Consider the following 18,959-nt stretch of genomic DNA (forward strand, 5'->3'; position numbering starts at 1 on the left):
CTAGGCGTTGACTTAGCTGTAGTGTTGAATTGAATCCTCTTACAATACTGTCAGCCAACCGTACACAGACCCAGGCAACAGGTGGCGGCCCATCCTCACCCATCAAGCTGGCACGGTGGGAGGAAACGTGCAGCTCCGTGATTCACTTGGAGGCCATCAAAGGGGACGGGCATGCTGAGACGGGAGTCCCATCATCGGCTGATGAAGGTGAGTGACCGTTAGCACAATACAAAAGTGACTATTCACACAGCACCCCAAATACAATGGTGGAGTCCAAATGGCAAGTAAATGACAGCAAGTAGATTGACCATCACCTACCACCTAAAGTCTGCCCTAAAAGAAATGCCACATCCCTGTCACGAAAACACACACCCAACCCCACTGACACAAACCACATGAGTCCCCAATTGCAAACACAAGCACCATCTGCATGCAGACACACACATGCATCACTGTAGAGATGCAGGCCTCACCACTGTGAAATCTCATTGCATGGTGCAGACATCTCCACTACCAAGTGCACACCTGAGCCCCAACCACACAGCACATTCCACGCAGACACTGAGGCATGTCTACTGCACGCAATCCAAGACACACCCGTAGGCCACCCAACAGACAGCATGGACAACATGGCTGAACTAGAAGGATGCACAGACACTGCACCCCAGCCCCAACTCCTGTAAGCACCATGTCAGCCCCTCCAACAGGCACACGGCAATGCACAGGACCCAAATTGTACAGACATCAATGTATGTAGAATGTACCTTCCCCCATGACTCATGACCTGCCTCTCCATCCCCCACAGGCACAGGATCAGACAGCAATGCCGGGCCCACCGCAAAAACCAAGGCAACACCAGCACCAGGAGCAGAGGGAATAATGACGGCACCAGGCCATCCACGTCAAGGGCTGGCCCGAGGCAAAGCACCACCCCAAGCCACAGCAGCCTGGCAAACAGGGCCCATAGGCCGGAGGACCTGAGGAGCGGCCAGCTCCGACACCTGTTAATGTGCCCCAACCAGGAACAATTGGTGCCATCATGGCACCCACCACAAGGCACACCGGCCCAAGAGGCCACGGACAAGACAACACCTGCCCCACTGCAGCCACCTCATGTGGACGAGGAGGGTTCACCAGTGGGCAGCGACGCTGAGGGGTCGCAGTCAGCAGCCACAAGTGACCTAGGGGAGGCGGCCCAATCCACCCTACATAGCGCAGAGGAGGACGACCAACAGAACGAGGCTGACAGAGCAGGCCAATGCATGTCAGAGGACATTGAGGAAACACCATCCCTGCTGCCCACACCACAGAACTCCCTGGGACATGGGTGTGGTGGTCGCAGCTCTGGGGAGGAGATGTCTGGAGCCGTATTCAGCCCTTGATGGAGTGCCACTCCACCTACCGTGCAACCACCAGCTGGAAACAACATACGGGACCTAGAAGGCTGCATTATCCAAATGGAGGAGCACCAGCAGGCCATGCACTATATGGTGCGACAATACTTCGCAGAAGGGGAAGCCACACGCCAGGCCCACCACGACAAGACCCAGTCACTCACCCGTACCGTGTACCGCGTTGACCGGTGGGTGCGCAAGGGCATGGAATCTGTGACGCAGGTGCTCACACAGTTGGCTGCGACCATGGGCGAACGTCATGCTGCACCAGCCGAGCCACAACCCGACCATCGCCGAACACTACCCCAGCAAGCTTGACTCAGATGAGCCTGGGGCGTAGGTCACTACGCAGCATGCGTCAGCCAGAGGAGCAACTGCCTCAACCCAAAAGGGGCCTTCAGTATCCTGACATACATGCAGGAGGGAGTCTGGTTGGACTTGTATTGGGTGCAGGGACATGTGTGTGTGATGAAGTTAAGGGATGGGGTGGTGGGTGGGGGACGTGGGTGTGTGGGGGCGTTGAGGGATGGGGGCTGGTGCTTGGGGGGCGTAGGTGCGTTTGAGAGTTGAGGGATGGGGTGGTGGGGGGTGGCGTGGTGTGGGTGTGTGGGGGAGTTGATAGATGGGGGTGGTGTGTGGGGGACGTGGGTGTGTGGGGGAGTTGAGGGACGGGGTGGTGGGTGGGGACGTGGGTGTGTGGGGGAGTTGAGTGATGGGGGTGTTGGGTGTGGGTGTGTGGGGGAGTTGAGGGATGGGGTGGTGGGTGGGGGATGTGGATGTATGGGGTAGTTGAGGGATGGGGTGGTGGGTGGGGGCTTGTGTGTGTGGGGAAGTTGAGGGATGGGGTGGTGGGTGTGTGGTGAGGGTGTGTGGGGGAGTTGAGGGATGGGGTGATGGGTGGGAGGCACTTTGTAGAACAGCAAAGGGGTTTGGTGCACATTTATACCTGTTTTTGTACATAGTTCACATTTCCTTACTACAACTGGTGTGCACATGGAGAACACATGACTGGACATTGATCATTGAGTGTGTATCAACTTATTTGTCAACAGTGCCCAGTGTTCAACATTCAAAGTGCCATGTGTTACCCAGTACATTAAAAATATTGTTCAATCAAAGATTGGCGTACAGCACGTCCTTCAGGTACATTCTGCTGTTGCCGATGTGCAGCATCTTCTCCATCATCCTCCTCATCATCCGGGGGAATTTGGTCCATGTCGGGTGGCAGGGGTACATTGCGCCGGATGCACATGTTGTGCAGCCTGGCACATACCAATACTATCTTACCCACCGTTTCAGGGCTGTATATGAGTGCACTACCGGACCTGCTGAGGCAGCGAAATCATGCCTTTCGACAGCCCAAAGGTCTCCTCAATCATCACACGAGTGCGTGCATGCACACGATTGTAGTCTTCTTCGTGCCTGGTGACTGGATGCCTGACAGGGGTGAGGAGCTACGGCTTCAGGGGATACCCAGCATCACCTCTATGGGAGCAATTGAGTATCTCATTGTGAGGGTTTTTGCCATTCCTTGTGTACACTGGCTGTACATTGTTCGTGATCAGATGCAAGACGTCTTCACTGCCAGCTATTGCCATTTCATTAGAGCAATACTCAGGTCGGTGTACTCAATGTTGATCCATGGTAGGGAAGCATGGGTAACATATGGGTTGTAGGGACCTTGACACCCAATACAGCACTCACACAGATGATGTCAGTAGGCCCATGATATGCTCACATATGATGGCTGTGTTGTAGTGGTAGATCCAGTATGCATGTAGGGCACTGGCTGATGGATTTCCCTGATGTGCAACATGATACACGTTGTCTTGCCAATCATGCTTCCATATACATGATGACGCCATTTACATGTCTGTCAACGCCTTTGCCCATGTGGCACAATGGAAATGGTGGTATGGTCCACTAGTGTAGGGAGGAAATTCTGTGATGGCGCTGGGTGTCAGATCCACAACCGGCATGGTGGAAGTAGTGTATTGGTGGTGCAACAGTCGCAAATGTGTCAGTGGTGTTCACCACTTGCTGAAACATATTTTGTACATCCATGTCCCATTGGTTAATTGGTCGTCCAATAAGGTGCTGTGTATGGCATGGTGGTGTGTGGTGCACCTGTCGGGCAGGGGCAGAGACAGGGGATTCCCTGAGAGGCAGTTTGATTTGGCTCAGTCATGTCTGCATGACATGTGCTGTAATTTGATGCGCTCATGTTGTTCTTGCATTATGACTGCAGGTTGGTGCATTGTGATACCTGTGGCTCAGGTCTGATGGTGTATACCTTGTGCATGTGCAGGGGTGGGTTCTGTGTTCGTAGCTACCATTTACACATGGCTGTGCAGTCATGGCACATCTGCATCCATTGTCAGTCTCACACATCACATCATGATCATTGGGTCACAGTGTTTGGCACCCAGCACAGTGCCCCCCCAACGACAACCCCTATGGCCCAGCCAGCAGGCAGGTTACATATGCTTGTGTTCCCCCACAATGACAACCCCCATGGTCGAGCCAGGAGACAGGTTACGTATGCTTGTGTGTCCCCCCAAGGTCAACCCCCATGGCCCAGCCGGCAGGCAGGTTACGTATGCTTGTGTTCCCCCCAATGACAACCCCCATTGCCCAGCCAGCAGACATGTTATGTATGCTTGTGTTCTCCTCCCAACGACAACCCCCATGGCCTAGCCAGCAGACAGGTTCCATATGTTTGTGTCCCCCCCGCAACAACAACCCCCATGGCCTAGCCAGCAGACAGGTTCCATATGTTTGTGTTCTCCCCAATGACAACCCCATGGCCCAGCCAGAAGACAGGTTACGTGTGCTTCTGTTCCCCCCCTCAACGACAACCCACATGGCCCTGTGGTTGTACTTACCTAGCAGCCAGGCACGTCGTGCAGCGTGTTGTTCCATGTAGTGGGGAAGCGTGGAGTTGCGCAGGACCATTGCATCATGTGTGGATCCCGGAAATCTGGCACTGCAATGCGTTATTATCTTGCCTGCATCACACACCATCTGGACATTCAGGGAGTGGTAGAGCTTCCGGACGCGGTACACTGCCTCCACGGCATGCCGGACTACCAGCTCCACATGGGTACAGTCGATGGCACCAATTACGTTTGGCATGCCTGCCAGTGCATAGAATGCAATTTTGGTGGCATTCACCTCCTCCACAGCCGTGGTAGTGATATGTGATGCCTTGCGTGTTTCAGGAGTGCATCCAGCACCTGTTTGAGTACACGGGAGAAACATGGTTGTGAGATGCCATGCAGCTGCCCCACTGTGTGCTGGTAGGTGCCTGTGGCAAGGAAGTGGAGCACAGACACTACTTTGAGCAGAGGGGGGATGGTGGTACGGATGTTGATAAGGCTGGCCAGGTCATCGAGAATGAGATCCACAATTGTGCATATTGTGTCCCTGTCCAGACGGTACAGGGTGTGGATCTGTGCAGGGGTTAAGTCAAATGGTCTGGCCCTAATGCGAGGGATTGGTGGCTGCCTGCGGGGTACCAATGCCTGCACTGGTGGTATGTGCTGGCCCAGTCTCACCCTCCTTTTCCTCCTGCGCCTCCTCTACATCCCCTGGTTTAGTGCCTGCTGGAGTAGTAGCAGTGCATGCATGTCCTCCAGCCCCTGTATGGCAACTGCTAGTGGCATCATTTTGGACTTGGAAGGGGTGTGGTGTATGGGTGTGCTCCTTTTGTGCTGTGCCTGACTCCATTGCCTCCACCTGTGCTGTTTGTGTGCACCTGTGGCAGTTTGGTGCACAGCTGATTACTATTTACGCCTGTCCCACGATACCGGTGTTGCCGGCATCATGTTGACCATTCATATCGGCATCTGGATGCCGGTAGGTGCATGTCCGTGCAGCTCGTTATGATCGCTTCCTTGCACCATGCCGGTGTTACTGGCACGGCTGCCGCGTGCCCGTGCCTATACCGGGTAAGCGCTACCCGGTCACTGCAGGGCCCTGCGGTTGCCGGTAGCACCGGCATCATGGGTTGTAATGCACCAGTCCGGTATGCAATGCCGGTATTCACTTACCGGTATCGTTATTACCAGACCGCCTACCTTGTAATGAGGCCCATAGTGTGCATGATAAGGGTCATCACGGGGTGGCATGTTTGAATGGAAGCCAGGGTCTTTATTATGTCCAAACTTGGAAGGGAAACAGCATGTATTAACTCAAATGGCATAGAGTGTCAGTGCAACTGTGTAAACATTCATTTCAGAAATGTACCTTTTTTGTTTCTCATCAGGCACAGTGGGATTGGGCTCACATCTGCAACATGTGTATCCCTGAAAGGTAAAATATATCACATTAAATCGTTTTCACTTCCACAGAACATGCTTTTTGAGGCATTGTGATAATTTGCTCATTTCCACACTACAGCTGTAGAGTTAAACTCTTGGATGTTTTCAAATTAGGAGCATCGTTGAGCTCAACGTCTTTTAAATTGTTTGTGTTCCTTAAATACACACTATGAGCTATTTTCCATGTCAATATTTCAAAAAATAATATTTTAACATTGGCTGTGCATGTTGTTTTATTTTCTGCTGGCATGAATTTGCAACCATCCATTTCAGCAGGTGAAATTTCGTGTGGACAAAAACGATTGCACACATGCATACATTTACACTTGCACAGAATTATAGAGAAGCATATACAATTGCATAATGTATTACTTGCTAAAACATATGCAGCAGAACATTTAAAAAAAACATACAGAACCATATTTTTTAACGTTATTATTAGTTGAAGAACATTCATCTGAAAATATAACATGCATTACTTTTTACGGACGTTTCTTCACGCATGGTGCACGCGACATAGGCTGAAGCTCATGTACACACCCACATACACAGCACATGTAACTTTCGGATGAGAATGGCTCCTCCTGTTGTTTCTGGGTGACAGCCACTGAGAGTTTTGTATTTGTAGTTGGCAAATGGACAAATTCTGGACTGGCGCAGGAAGGCATATGCTCAAGAACCGTGCTCTGCAGGAGTGCTTGATAGAGTGCAGGCAGTTCGACGGTTTGGCGAGGCGGCTAGAAGCAGCTCTCCTTACGGCGAGGACCATGCAATCCCAGTAAAGTTGAAAGAAGCATTTGAATTAAAAGTAAGTGAAGGATTTCTTTACTCCTAAATAATGAGTGGAATAATATGCCTGTGGTGGGAAGCAAATACCAACTGAGGAGTACAGTTAAAGCTATCTTTAAAAAAGTAATTAAGACTGCAGCAGTGGGTATAATTACACACAATGAGAAGGGAAGGCTGAACAAAAATAATAAGGGCAAAATAACAGCATTTCTAAAACACTGTGTGCAGAGCACTACGAGCGACATCATATCAGAAGATTGGGTAGTAGTGGGTAGTAGTGGGCAGGGGCGTTGCTAGGGGGGGCTAAGGGGGCTATAGCCCCTGATCTTTTGGTTGTAGCCCCAGATAGAATCCCAGGAGCTACAGCCAAAAGACTAGCTAGCCCCCAGTCCCAACAGTTCCAACATTAGCTAAGCCCCGGGTCTTTTCCAGACCTAGCAACTCCCCTGGTAGTGGGTGCCACTCGCATGCAGACTCCGGCTGACACATCATCAGAAGAGCCCAGAGACAATAATTCCATACTCAACCTTTGCTTGAGTCTTCAAAAAGACTGTGTCGACAACTATATTTTGTATAATATATCCTTCTGACAACCGTAGTGGCAAAATAACAACCTGACCGCAGGGAATTGTACACAGAAATCAATGTTAGTTTAATCAGGATTAAACAGCAAAACTTAGATTCACTTATTCGGTTATATCTGCGTGCACGGTCCCATTTGCAAAAATAGATAATGTTTTAAAATAAATCTGTTACTGTGCATATTTAGCACCTTCTGTACTAACCCCACTTTCACCATATTGCGCCTGCACTCATGCACTTTAAAGATAAGGCAACAAAACAATTGTAAGCCTACTCTTTCGATGGTTTTCAAATGTGTTGTTATCTGTTTTCTGTGAATGAATCTTTCACGACTGAATTGTGTTTGCCACTTTAGATGATGGTTATTTAGGTTTATGTCTGTTAAAGTTAATATGGATCTGAAATATATGTCTTTTGAATAAATATATTTTATGAAGGATGTTCAGTTAAGGTATTGTGCAGCATTACTGCACACTTTCCAAAGTTGGCTACTTGGTCTGCACAAGAGAGGGAGGGGGAGCCTATAACTCGCAGTTTGATCTTCAAAAACAATTTGCGACCATTAAAGCATCTGCGGACCCAGATGATAAAGTAGGTGACCTGAAAGGCAGAATGGAAGTAGTCACAGCCACTCTGTGTTTATTTATTTATTTATGTATCACTTTGTAATGCGCAACCCGGGACCCGAGGGCTTAAGGGCGCAGACCTACCACATAAAACATGACATAAACATAACTACGTTATTGATTTATTGCAGTGTTTAGGCTTCCTCGCCGACCATAGTTCATCATTCACCTCTTCTGACTCGTTGGTTGAGGAGCGGGAAATGCTTATAATACTCAAGGCGCTAAGCTAATTGCAGGAACAATACAGAAGTAAGTGATGGCCATAAGGAGAGTGTTAAGGACGTGGATACGAATGCTCAACCCTCTTTAGTGAGTATCCCGCCACGCTCTGATGAGAGGAGGTATCATGAGAGAGGATGGCTTGAACTCTCCCGGGCCGATGAAAGAAAGATCAACAGGTAGGGGCAAAAAGACACGACAAAGACAACACGCTGTGTCACTCGCAGTCGCAGACACTTCTTCCAATGACCTAGTGTGCAGAGAAACAATAGACAATTTTGAACTCAACGAAGAAGAGGCTACCTGCCTCCAAAGAGATGCCTTAGAAAGCATGCACAAGGCATGTTACCAGAGGAAACCAGGCTGCTGTGGTCACACCTTATTATTGCAACAGAAAAAAAATTATGCTGGAGACTAAGTCCAATTGCTGCTGTGTGATAAGGAAGTTTAATTGATCTGCCCTATGGATTACATGTGTTTCGGCAAGGTGCCTTTCTCAAATCAGGGCTTATCAAATTATGACCCATCATAAGTGAAAATAATAAATGCACCATCCAATCCCCATGTACCAAACCACATCGTAAAAATCTAAGTAAAACGGAATATCCAGAAAAGAAAGTTAAGTAATTCAATCAAACATCATTGAGAAGAAAACAAAAGCAAATGGCATTTTTTAAACGTATGCATTTCCATTTCAGTTTCCCATTCACAGAGAGAGAGGGTAGGGGAAAAGGGATGGATGTTTAGGTTTGGATGGCCACACAGATGAATGGCATGCCCCAACAGCGAACAAAAAACATGGAGATACAAACTAATCATGAAGCAGAAAGTGTGAAAACCCCTTTAATAATAATATTAAAAGCCTTCTGCTTAAAAGAGTGACACATAAATTGCTTCATACCCTCGAAGAACACTGGGGTAACCAAGTACTTAGCAAAAAAGATACATATTGTAGAGGTCTACGCTCACAACCATAGTCCATTTTTAAACCATAATAATATCCTGACACTGCTGCATTGTCGTACAGCACTGCAAGTTATTACCACCAAGGATATTACACTGATAGAAAAACCGGGGTCAATACGTGAAGAAAATTGGGCGATGGTTCACTTGATGTCACCTATTACAGCGGAGCTGATCCCCTCTCATTTGCAAGTACTATTACACATGGGCTACACTTTTGAGGGAAAACTAGATAATACAACAAAGGAAAGTATGAAGAACAAATTATATGGGAGGAACCCTGCCCTAATCGAGCTGAACAAGACATAGGGCCTCATTACGAGGTTGGTGGAATGGGTTTAACGGCGCCGGTAAACGTGACGGCGCTGTTAAACCCATTCCACCCTATTACGAGGTGCCCTTGCAGGACCCGTTCTGGACGTCTTGTCAGACTAGACGCCCTTTGTGGGTCCTGCGAGGGGACCAGGGAGCTAACAACGGGCCTGTTATTAACGGGCCCATTATTAGCTCCCTCCCCATTCCCATTGAGCCCTATGGGGCTCAAATGAGAATGGGGATTCATTTTTACCAGGTCCATGGAATGGGCAATTATTACCAGCGGCAGCCGTGCCCTTAATAAGGGCACGGCTACCGCCAGGGTCCTAATGAGGCCCATAGACTGTCTCTCCAAGAAAATTATGGCGCCATTGACCATTAATGGAAGCAAGTACGCTAGTCATATGGTGTAAAATGTGGAAAGTGCATCTGATCAAGTCTCTTGATGTCCTGGAAGCAATACTAAACCAATGAAGTTGATTACAGAACACAAGAGGATTTCGTTCACTTATCAGAAGCGTTAAGGGTCACACTTTTTTACTGCCCTCCAATCTATTCATGCTTCAAGAGACTTGGATGCTCGAGAGGTTTTGCCTAGAGAGCTTCAAGATAATTCATAGAATGGCCAAAACGGAACATTATGGGTAGTCCATCTGGTGGCCTAATAATACGGGCCAACCATCCTTCGATGAGGTAATACAATCTAAAAATCTCTAGACAAAATATCCAGGCTGCCTTGGTGGCACTTGGGGTTGAACACCAGGGACAACAAGTTCTTATCATTGACATGTATAACCCCCCGGGGGACCTATTGAGGGAGAGTATTATTACAGCGTTGAAAGGCATTATAGAGGGATGGGTATACAGTAATCCACATGGAGCCTAGCTAATTGTGGGGGACTTAAACTACCAATGTACTCTAGACATGAGGAAATGGGCAGACTCGACCCTATATGATAAGTTAAATAACTATTATAATATCCACACGGTGGAGGCGGCTGTAGAGGGCCTGGCTAATAATGACGATGCCTGGTTGACTTTCTTCGCCTCCATGGTAATAGTATAACTGATTAAGCCTCCTGACTCTAAGGGTCAGCTGCACTACACCTGGTTTAATGGAGGGCATACTTATTGGATAGACTATGTACTATTGCCTAGAATTCTGTTTGAGTACATTGTCGAGTTCAATCTGATCCGAACAGATTTCAGTGACCATCTGGTTATAGAATATTCGTTCTTAAGTGGTAGTAGAAAATGATATGATATGATGGTTTATTTATATAGCACCTATACACAATGGGCCTCATTACGAGGTTCGAGGTAATGTAAAAACGATGCCATCGCTTACTGCTCCGGTCTATTATGAACCGGCAACCCGCTATTAGCGGCACCCTAAATAACAGTGCCTCTAATAGTGGCACGGGCGCGTACACGCGCCCCTTCGGGGAGCAAATACCGGCATGCCGGTAACAGGAGGACATCACAACCCACGCGGACATGCAAATACTGGCATCCCGAAGCGGTAATCAGGGGCTCCACGATGCCGGCCATACAGGCATCGTGGACCACCCGCAAACAGCAATCAGCAATCAAGCCAACTGCCACAGGTGCACACAATCACCACAGGTGGAGTCAATGGAGGCTGGGCCAGTATTAAATGAGTACACCCACACACCACACCCCTTCCTATACCAAAATGCTACCACTAGCTGTTGCAATCATGGCGCTGGAGGACATGCCGATACTGCTACAACTACAGCAACAACACCAACTACAACAACAACTATAGCAGCAACCACAGGCAGCACAGAGGAGACGCAGGAGGAGAAGGAGGGCAAGACAGCCAGCAATTACCACCAGCGCAGCCAGCAGAGCCTCGTAGGCAGCCACCAATCCCTTGCATCAGACCCAGTCCATTCAACCTAACCCCTTAGCAGATCCACACCCTGTACCGGTTGGACCGGGACACCATCACCACCATAGTGGACATGATACACAACGACATTGGCAGCCTCATGGAAATACGCACTGCCATCCCCCCGCTACTAAAGGTGGTGCCTGTGCTCCACTTCCTGGCCACAGGCACCTATCAACACACAGTGGGGCAGTTGCTTGGCAGTTCGCAACCACTATTTTCACAAATGCTGAACCAAGTGCTGGATGCCCTCCTGAAGCACGCAAGCACCCTCATATCCCTACCACGGACTGCCCAGGTGATAGCCGACACCAAAGTAGCTTTCCATGGACTGGCAGGCATGCCCAATTGTGTTGGTGCCCTGGACTGCACCCATGTGGAATTGGTAGTCCCACATGCCATAGAGGCGGTGTACCGCAATCGCAAGCAATACCATTCCATCAATGTGCAAATGGCATGTGACTCTGGCAAGATCATCACACAATGCTGCACCCGATTTCCCGGATCAACACATGATGCCATGGTGCTGCGTAACTCCACACTACCCTGTCACATGGAGCGACATGCTGTACCACGTGCCTGGCTGCTTGGTGAGTTGCCTAGTGGGCCATGGCAGTGCAATGGCCTACTGATGTGTAGGGATGCATACTCCACCTAGGTGGGAAAGAGGTGGAGGCATACTCCACCTGGGTGGGAAAGGGGGGAGGCATAATCCACCTGGGTGGGAAAGGGGGGGCATACTCCACCTCAGTGGGAAAGGGGGGGCATACTCCACCTGGGTGGGAAAGGGGGCGCATACTCCACCTGGGTGGCAATTGACGGTGATTGGAGAATGCATGGAGAGCTAGATACTCCTGACCTGAATCTCCCAAACCCAAAATGACACATCACTTGCAAACATTTTACCAATCATGCATATCGATGACAACAATAAGAGGCACAACCACGCCACCATGGGTATGTCAAGCAATGCATGACTGAAAAGGATTGCAACTGTGGCAATGTGGCTGGTGCAACCATGCACAGTGTATAATATGCAGCATAAATGAGAGGCTAAACATTGTTGTACAACCACAGTACATCCGCCTCAGCATGCATTATATCACCCTACATCATCTATTGAACGCCATCCAGACTACCACACCTCATAGCAGTATAGTATGCATCTAGTTAACATTCTTGCATATGTACAGGGACATGTGCATGTCCACATCAAATAGCTGCGGCCATGACTGTGCCTCCTGAAGGTGGCAGCTCAGAGTGACACACACCTATTTGGATTTGCTTGCAGGTGATGGAGAATATACCTTGAGGCCATGGCTACTTACCCCTGTGCGGAACCCGCAGAACAGCCATGAAGAGGAGTACAATCGTGTTCACACCTGTACCCGTGTTGTGATTGAGCAGACCTTTGGCCTGTTGAAGGCACGTTTCCGCTGCCTAAGTAGGTCTGGTGGAGCACTCCTATATAGTCCTGAGAAGGTGGTAAAGATCACCATGGCCTGTGTCATGCTGCACAACATGTGCGTCCGGAGAAATGTACCACTGCCACCTGACAGTGGCATGCATGCACCGTGTGAGGATTCATTTTATTTATTTATTTATTCACATTTGTTGAGCGCACAGCAGACCGAAGGCATCGTGGCGCTAGTTACAGTGTTGCTTATACTTAGTTACATACAGTTAATGGCCCTCATTCCAACCCAGGCGTTATGGGTTTAACGGCGCCATCGGCGCCGTTAACCCTTAACGCCTGATTTCCACCTTAACGCCTGCTTTTAGCAGGCGTTAAGTACCAAGGCGCTAAGCGTCCTTGGCGCTAATTACGGCACCGTAATTTACGGTGCCGTAATTAGCGCCTTCCCCACTCCCATTATGCCCTATGGGGAAAAAATGGGAATGGGGAAGGGTAAATGGGGATTGGGGATTTACCGCCCCACTCACCTTGGACTGGGGCGGTAAATCTGCCATCCACCATGGTGTAAACAGGGTTTACACCATGGTGGTAAAGTAGGGAACTTACCACCTGGGTTGGAATGAGGGCCAATGTCTGTACGGTTACATTGGACGAGATATACTTTTTTACAGTTATGCAAGAGTAGCAGGAGCACATGAAAATGGGGTTAGTTGAATAGGGCAGTTTTGAGCTTTTTTCGGAAGGAGAAGAGAGATGGATCAGCTCTGAGGTCTGTAGGTAGGGAATTGCAGAGTTTAGGTGCGAGGAAGGGGAAGCCTATGCCTCCTGCTTTGGTTCTGTTGATGCAAGGTATTGCTAGTTGATTTGTGTATTGTGCTCTTGGTTTCGTGGATTGATATCTACCTATCGTGTCAGATAAATAAGAGGGAGCTGTGAGGTTGATGGATTTATGGGTGGTTGTGAGAATTTTGAAGGAGATACGGTCTTTGACTGGGAGCCAGTGAGCTGCCTTTCTGGCTTGTGTGATGTGTTCTCTTTTTGGTATGCTGAGGGCTGCTCTGAGAGTGTTGTTTTGGGTTGTTTGGAGCCTAGATACGTTTTTTTGGGAGGTGCCGGCTAGGAGCGCATTACAATATTCTAGTTTGGCTCCTATAGTTGCTCAGGCGATGGAGAGGCAGTTATCCTTGGTTAGGAATGGTTTTATTGCGTTAATGAGTTTAGTACTCAGTGCTGAGGCTGAGACTATGGCGCTGACTTGTTTGTCCATGGATAGCGTGGCGACTATGTGAACCCCCAATGTTTTAACTGAGGATAGGACTGGGATGATACAATTGTCTATGTTGAAATTGATGTACAGTGGGTTGAGGTTGGAGAGGGTGGATTTCTGTCCTAGAATGAGGATTTCGGTCTTGTCCCCGTTCAAGCAGAGGCCGTTAGTAGCCATCCATGCTTGTATGGTAGAGTAGATTTGCTGTAGGATAGAGGCATCTTGGTGATAATTCCCTGTAAGGGGGAGGAGAACCTGGGTGTCGTCGGCGTAATTTGTGTAAGTGATCCCCAGCGCATCTAGTTTATCAAATAGTGGCTTGGTAAAAAGATTATAGAGCGTGGGGCAGTACAGGAACCTTGTGGCACACCACAGTGGATGATGGAGGGTGCTGCATGTGCTGTGTTAGAGAACACTTTCATAGCTCTACCCTCTAAGAATGATGTTACCCAGGATGCTGTGTCATTTGAGAAGTGTGCAGCGTGTGTCAGGTGACTGGTAAGACTAGTGTGGTCTACCAGATCAAACGCAGCTAAAAGGTCAAGGAGAAGGAGGAGGGCGGGCTTGCCTTTGTCTAGGATGTTGGTAATTTCGTTTTTTTAAGTCTAGAAGGGAGGTTTCAGTTCTGTGTCCCTTGCGGAACCCAGATTGTCTTTTACCTAGGATTGCGTTCGATTCAAGGTATAGTTGAATCTGTTTGTGGGCGGCCTTGTCAAGTAGTTTCAGGAGGAATGGGACTGTGGTTATGGGTCGGTAGTTGTTAGGGTTAGCAGGGTCTAGCGTCAGTTTTTTTAAGAGAGGGCATACCCAGGCCTCTTTAAGGCTGTCTGGGACTATGCCCGTTTTGAAGGATGCATTGATGAAGGCTGTGAGAAGAGGGGCGAGTGGTTCTGCGCAATCTTTGATGATTTTAGGGGGGCATACATCACCCTTACATTGTGAGAGTTTGAGGTGTCTGAGAATGTCAGTGACCTCGGCTTCAGAGATTTCGGTAAATGCAGATCTGGGCACGTTTCTTACTTTTACATTAGGTTTTATCTGTGCATGTGCACTTTGCTTTGGTAAGGTATTGAAGTGGTGGGATATTTTGTTATGGAGGAGGTTTATTTTTGTGAGCATGGCTGATTGAATGCCTGTACACCATGCCTCGTCTTTGACGATCTCATCAGGGCATGTAGGTGGTATGGTTAGTTCTTTGAATATATTGAAAAGTTCTTTAGAGTGGGAGTTGGCATTGGAGATGCGGTGGTTGTAGGCTTCAGATTTAGCAAGGAAGATTGCGTCTTTGTATTTTTTTGCTATGGATTTGAAGTTAGCTTTTGTGGTATTGCAGGGGTTTAGCTGCCAGTTTTTGTGCACTAAGCGTTTGTCTTTGTGCAAAGTCTGGAGTTCCTCTCTGAACCAGGAATTGGAATGGAAGGATTTCTTTTCTTTTTTGTTTTCCAATGGGGCAGCGGTGTTGACAGCCATTGTGATGTTGTCTTTGAATATTTCTGCGAGGATGTTGGGGTCAGCGGAGAACGGGGGCACTAGGCATGGCAGATTGAGGAGTGCAGTGATATTGTCAGTGGTGAGTTTTTTGGCACTTCTGGCTAAGGTCGCCAGTGTTTTAGTAGGCACTTTAGCGCTTAGCGAGACAGGGATGTCAAATAGGAGAAGGTTGTGGTCTTTCCATGGGAGGCTAGTATTGGAGGTGATGGCTGTGTTACAGTTGTGGTCTATAATCCAATCTAGGATGCGTCCTTTAGCATGAGTAGGCGAAGTGATCTTTTGAGAGAAGCCTAGGTCTTGGAGGTCTTTGGCTAGAGAGATAGCAGTTTTGTCCTTAGAGTCGCTGAATCCTAGGTTAAGGTCACCTATAAGTAGTGATTTTGTGGATTTTTTTAGGTTGTTTTCTAGGAGGTGATTGACTTGACCTTTGAAATTAGTGGTTGGGCCAGGTGGACGGTATACTGTATGAATATTTATTGTCCTATTTGGAGAGAGTGCTAATTTGACTGATAGGATGTCAATATTATCTTCCTCTTGGTGGGGTACGGTTTGATAGAGAGTGTTTCTTTGTGAATAATGGCTACCCCCCTCCTGTTCTGGCTATCCTATCTTGTCTAAGGATGGCATACCCTTGTGGTAGGGCTCGTGAAATGGCTGGGCCGGAAGCTTCGTTGAGCCTAGATTTTGGGTAGTTATTAGGTCATTTACTTCTAATGCCTGGGCATTGAGTGATCGTACATTGATTAAGGCGCATTTGTATAGCGTTGGGCAAGGGCAAAAGATTTCTTTGGGTATGGTGTGGGTGTCTGCTTTAGGTACAGTGGTACATTGAGAGTAGGAATTACCGCTAGGTGTAGTAAGCGTGGGTTTGAATATGTGGCATATGGATGTATTATCACAGAGGTGGGGTGTGTGCACTTTAGAGGTGCGTGAGCTAAGTCTGCAATTTCTGTGTGGTATGTGTGTAGGGTGGCATGGTGGTGGATAGGGAAGGTGTGGGCTCTGAGTCTGTCTAGTCTGAGGCTGAGGTTAGGTATCATTAGTGCTGTTTTATTTGGAGTGTGTGAAGGCTTGGGCAGGAGGTCTATCGTGTGTCCTCGATGACTCGAGGTGATTTGATAGTGGTGGAGGTGCTTTAATGTAGAAGGGTGCGGTGTGGTCATAAAGGTAAGTAGTGTGCTAACTAAGCAGGTGAGGGCGGGCAGAGAGTACATATTGTGTTTGAGTTTGTTTGCTCATATGCTCGGGGCATGTATTACTGTTGAGCGAGATACAGATTACACAATATTAGCCTGGAGGGCAGAATGCACAATACACTATACATTGGGAGGCGGTGGGTTAGCATATACTGTCTAAGTAGGTGGGCCCCTGGTGAGCTAAGAGCAGTAGTCAGATAGTCTAGATACAACAGTCACAGGGCAGGGCGCACATGGCACTAAATCACAATCACAGTCTCGAAATGGGCAGAATCCAATGTTCAGGCAGATAATAATGACAGTGGCAACCTGCCTAGATTCGAGTATCACAAATAGTTAAGATCATGTAAACCGAGGTGGGTGCACCTAGGTGCTACGAGCAGCAATCAGAGGCATTCAAATAAACATATAACGGTGCAAGCAGTGTAACAGCATTGAATCACAGTATGGTTCGAGAGAGGTGTGCAGCCTTGAGCAGTGTGCGATCAAGGCAAGTTCTGAGTACAATTGTCACGTAATGGTTGGGAAGCTGCCGTGACCAAAGTGGTGTAGGCCAGTGGCGGTAGGTTTGTAGGGCGACAGCCAGGTGGTAAGGTTTAGCGCATGGGGGTGGGAGTTAGCCAGCTTAGGGATCAGTGGGTGCGCGTATTATGCTGGTGGTGGGCTTACCCGTAGACCTCAGGGGCTGGAAGGCGACAGTGAGTGGTTCTGGGGCAGCGGGTCCTCCATTCTGGTGCTCTCCTGTGTGGGCCAGGGGGACTGGCAGAGGCAGAATCGGCATGAAACAGGCACAAACAGGTGTTGGCCTTACCTCCCGTGGGCCTTAGAGGGAGTGGGCCGGCTTCGCCTGCTGGCGGCCAATGGGGGAAGAGATAGGCCCAGTGGCCAATCAGATGGCTGCTGAAGGCCTAGTTAGGAAGAGGGGCTTTGGGCATCAAACGGGCGGCCATCTTGGAGCTACCAGGTACCTCGTGTGCCTTAATGGTGGCAAGAGGCTTCCTGTAGCTTTCTGGGTTATCCTCATGGAAATGTGGCCATTTCTTGTGCCGAATTAAGAGTATTCAGGTGCCGTAGTACTCGGGCTGCAATAGCGCTTTTTACAAAAAGCGAAGCGCGGGGGCATCGGTGTTTACCATAATTCCTTCATTGGTTATGGTAGATGAGGTGGCTGTCTCCGTGTGTCCACTGCTCCTGCAGGGACCTGATCTGGAGCTCCTGCTCCTCCGGAGGGTAGTGGGGACTGCTGGGTCGGCACAAACAGGTGTTTGCCTTAGCTCCCGTGGGCCTTAGGATGATGAGGATGGAGACGGAGGTGAAGTAGCCCCCCTGTCAGTACGTGATGCACGGGATGGCCATGCAGTATGCCAAGCACTGATTCATGAATACTTCTGAACCACATAGACTATGATAAACATGAGTCAGTGACACACTGGGTCCATGTGGACATGCACTCAGGGATTGTTGGGAGTTGGCCAGTGAACACCGTCACACATTAAATGGATATACAAAAAATGAACAATGTCCAGCCATTGAATGTTTTTGCACACAACGGGTGTATTTGTTCAAACAGCAAAAATGTGACCACCCCCCCAACCCCCAGTGAACTCCCAACCCACCCAACAAACCCCAAAAAAAACAGTGAACTCCCAAACCCACCCAACAAACCCCCAAAAAAACAATATACTCCATGAAATGCTCCACTTCACTCCCAACCATGTGTCCCACTCCCATTGTCTGGCCACACTACTCCGGGACTTTTTTCTGTCCGGGGTGGCATCTCGGAGTGCCGTGCACTCCATCGTGTCTGGCGCACAGGGCTGGTGGGGACTGAGGATGCAGGTGTGGTGGCCGTGATGAGTCGGAGGCAGGTTCCACGCCTGCTCCAAGGCGTGGCCGCTGCATGTGGAGCAGGATTGAAGTGAGTACTTGTGTTACTGCCCCCAGACAGTCCCTCATCAGCACAGCTGACGCGTTCACAGCTGCTGTGTTTGCTGCAATGGCTGCTGTGGTCCGCGCAATGGCAGTTGCAATTCCCTGCCTTGTGTCCTCTCCATCGGCAATGTACTGCCTCAGGAGCTCTAACATTGCCTCCTGTCAGGCCTCCACCTTCGACAGACGCGACTCCAGGGTGTTGGTGGGAGCTGGAGTGGTGGGTGGTGCACTGATGGGTCCTGCATTCTGGGTGCTGTCCTCCTCGATGGTGCTCAGGTCCGAGTCATGGAGGTTGGGATCACCACTGCTGTAGGTGGGTGAGGGCTCGATATGGGGCTGGGGGGTGGACCGGGGGCTTGGGCTGGGTTGACAAGTCACTTCTGTGACTCCCTCAAGGTCCACATTGCCATCCAAATCATCCTCGGTGGTGGCCGGCGCATGTAGGGACTCCCCTCCAACTAGTGTGGGCTGCTGGGTCTGATGTGTGTCCGGCACACTGGCAGCAGTTGTTGTTGGCTGTGTTTCCACTCG

Source organism: Ambystoma mexicanum, chromosome 14, assembly GCF_040938575.1.
Source record: "Ambystoma mexicanum isolate Mex_15411 chromosome 14, UKY_AmexF1_1, whole genome shotgun sequence".
NCBI lineage: Eukaryota > Metazoa > Chordata > Amphibia > Caudata > Ambystomatidae > Ambystoma > Ambystoma mexicanum.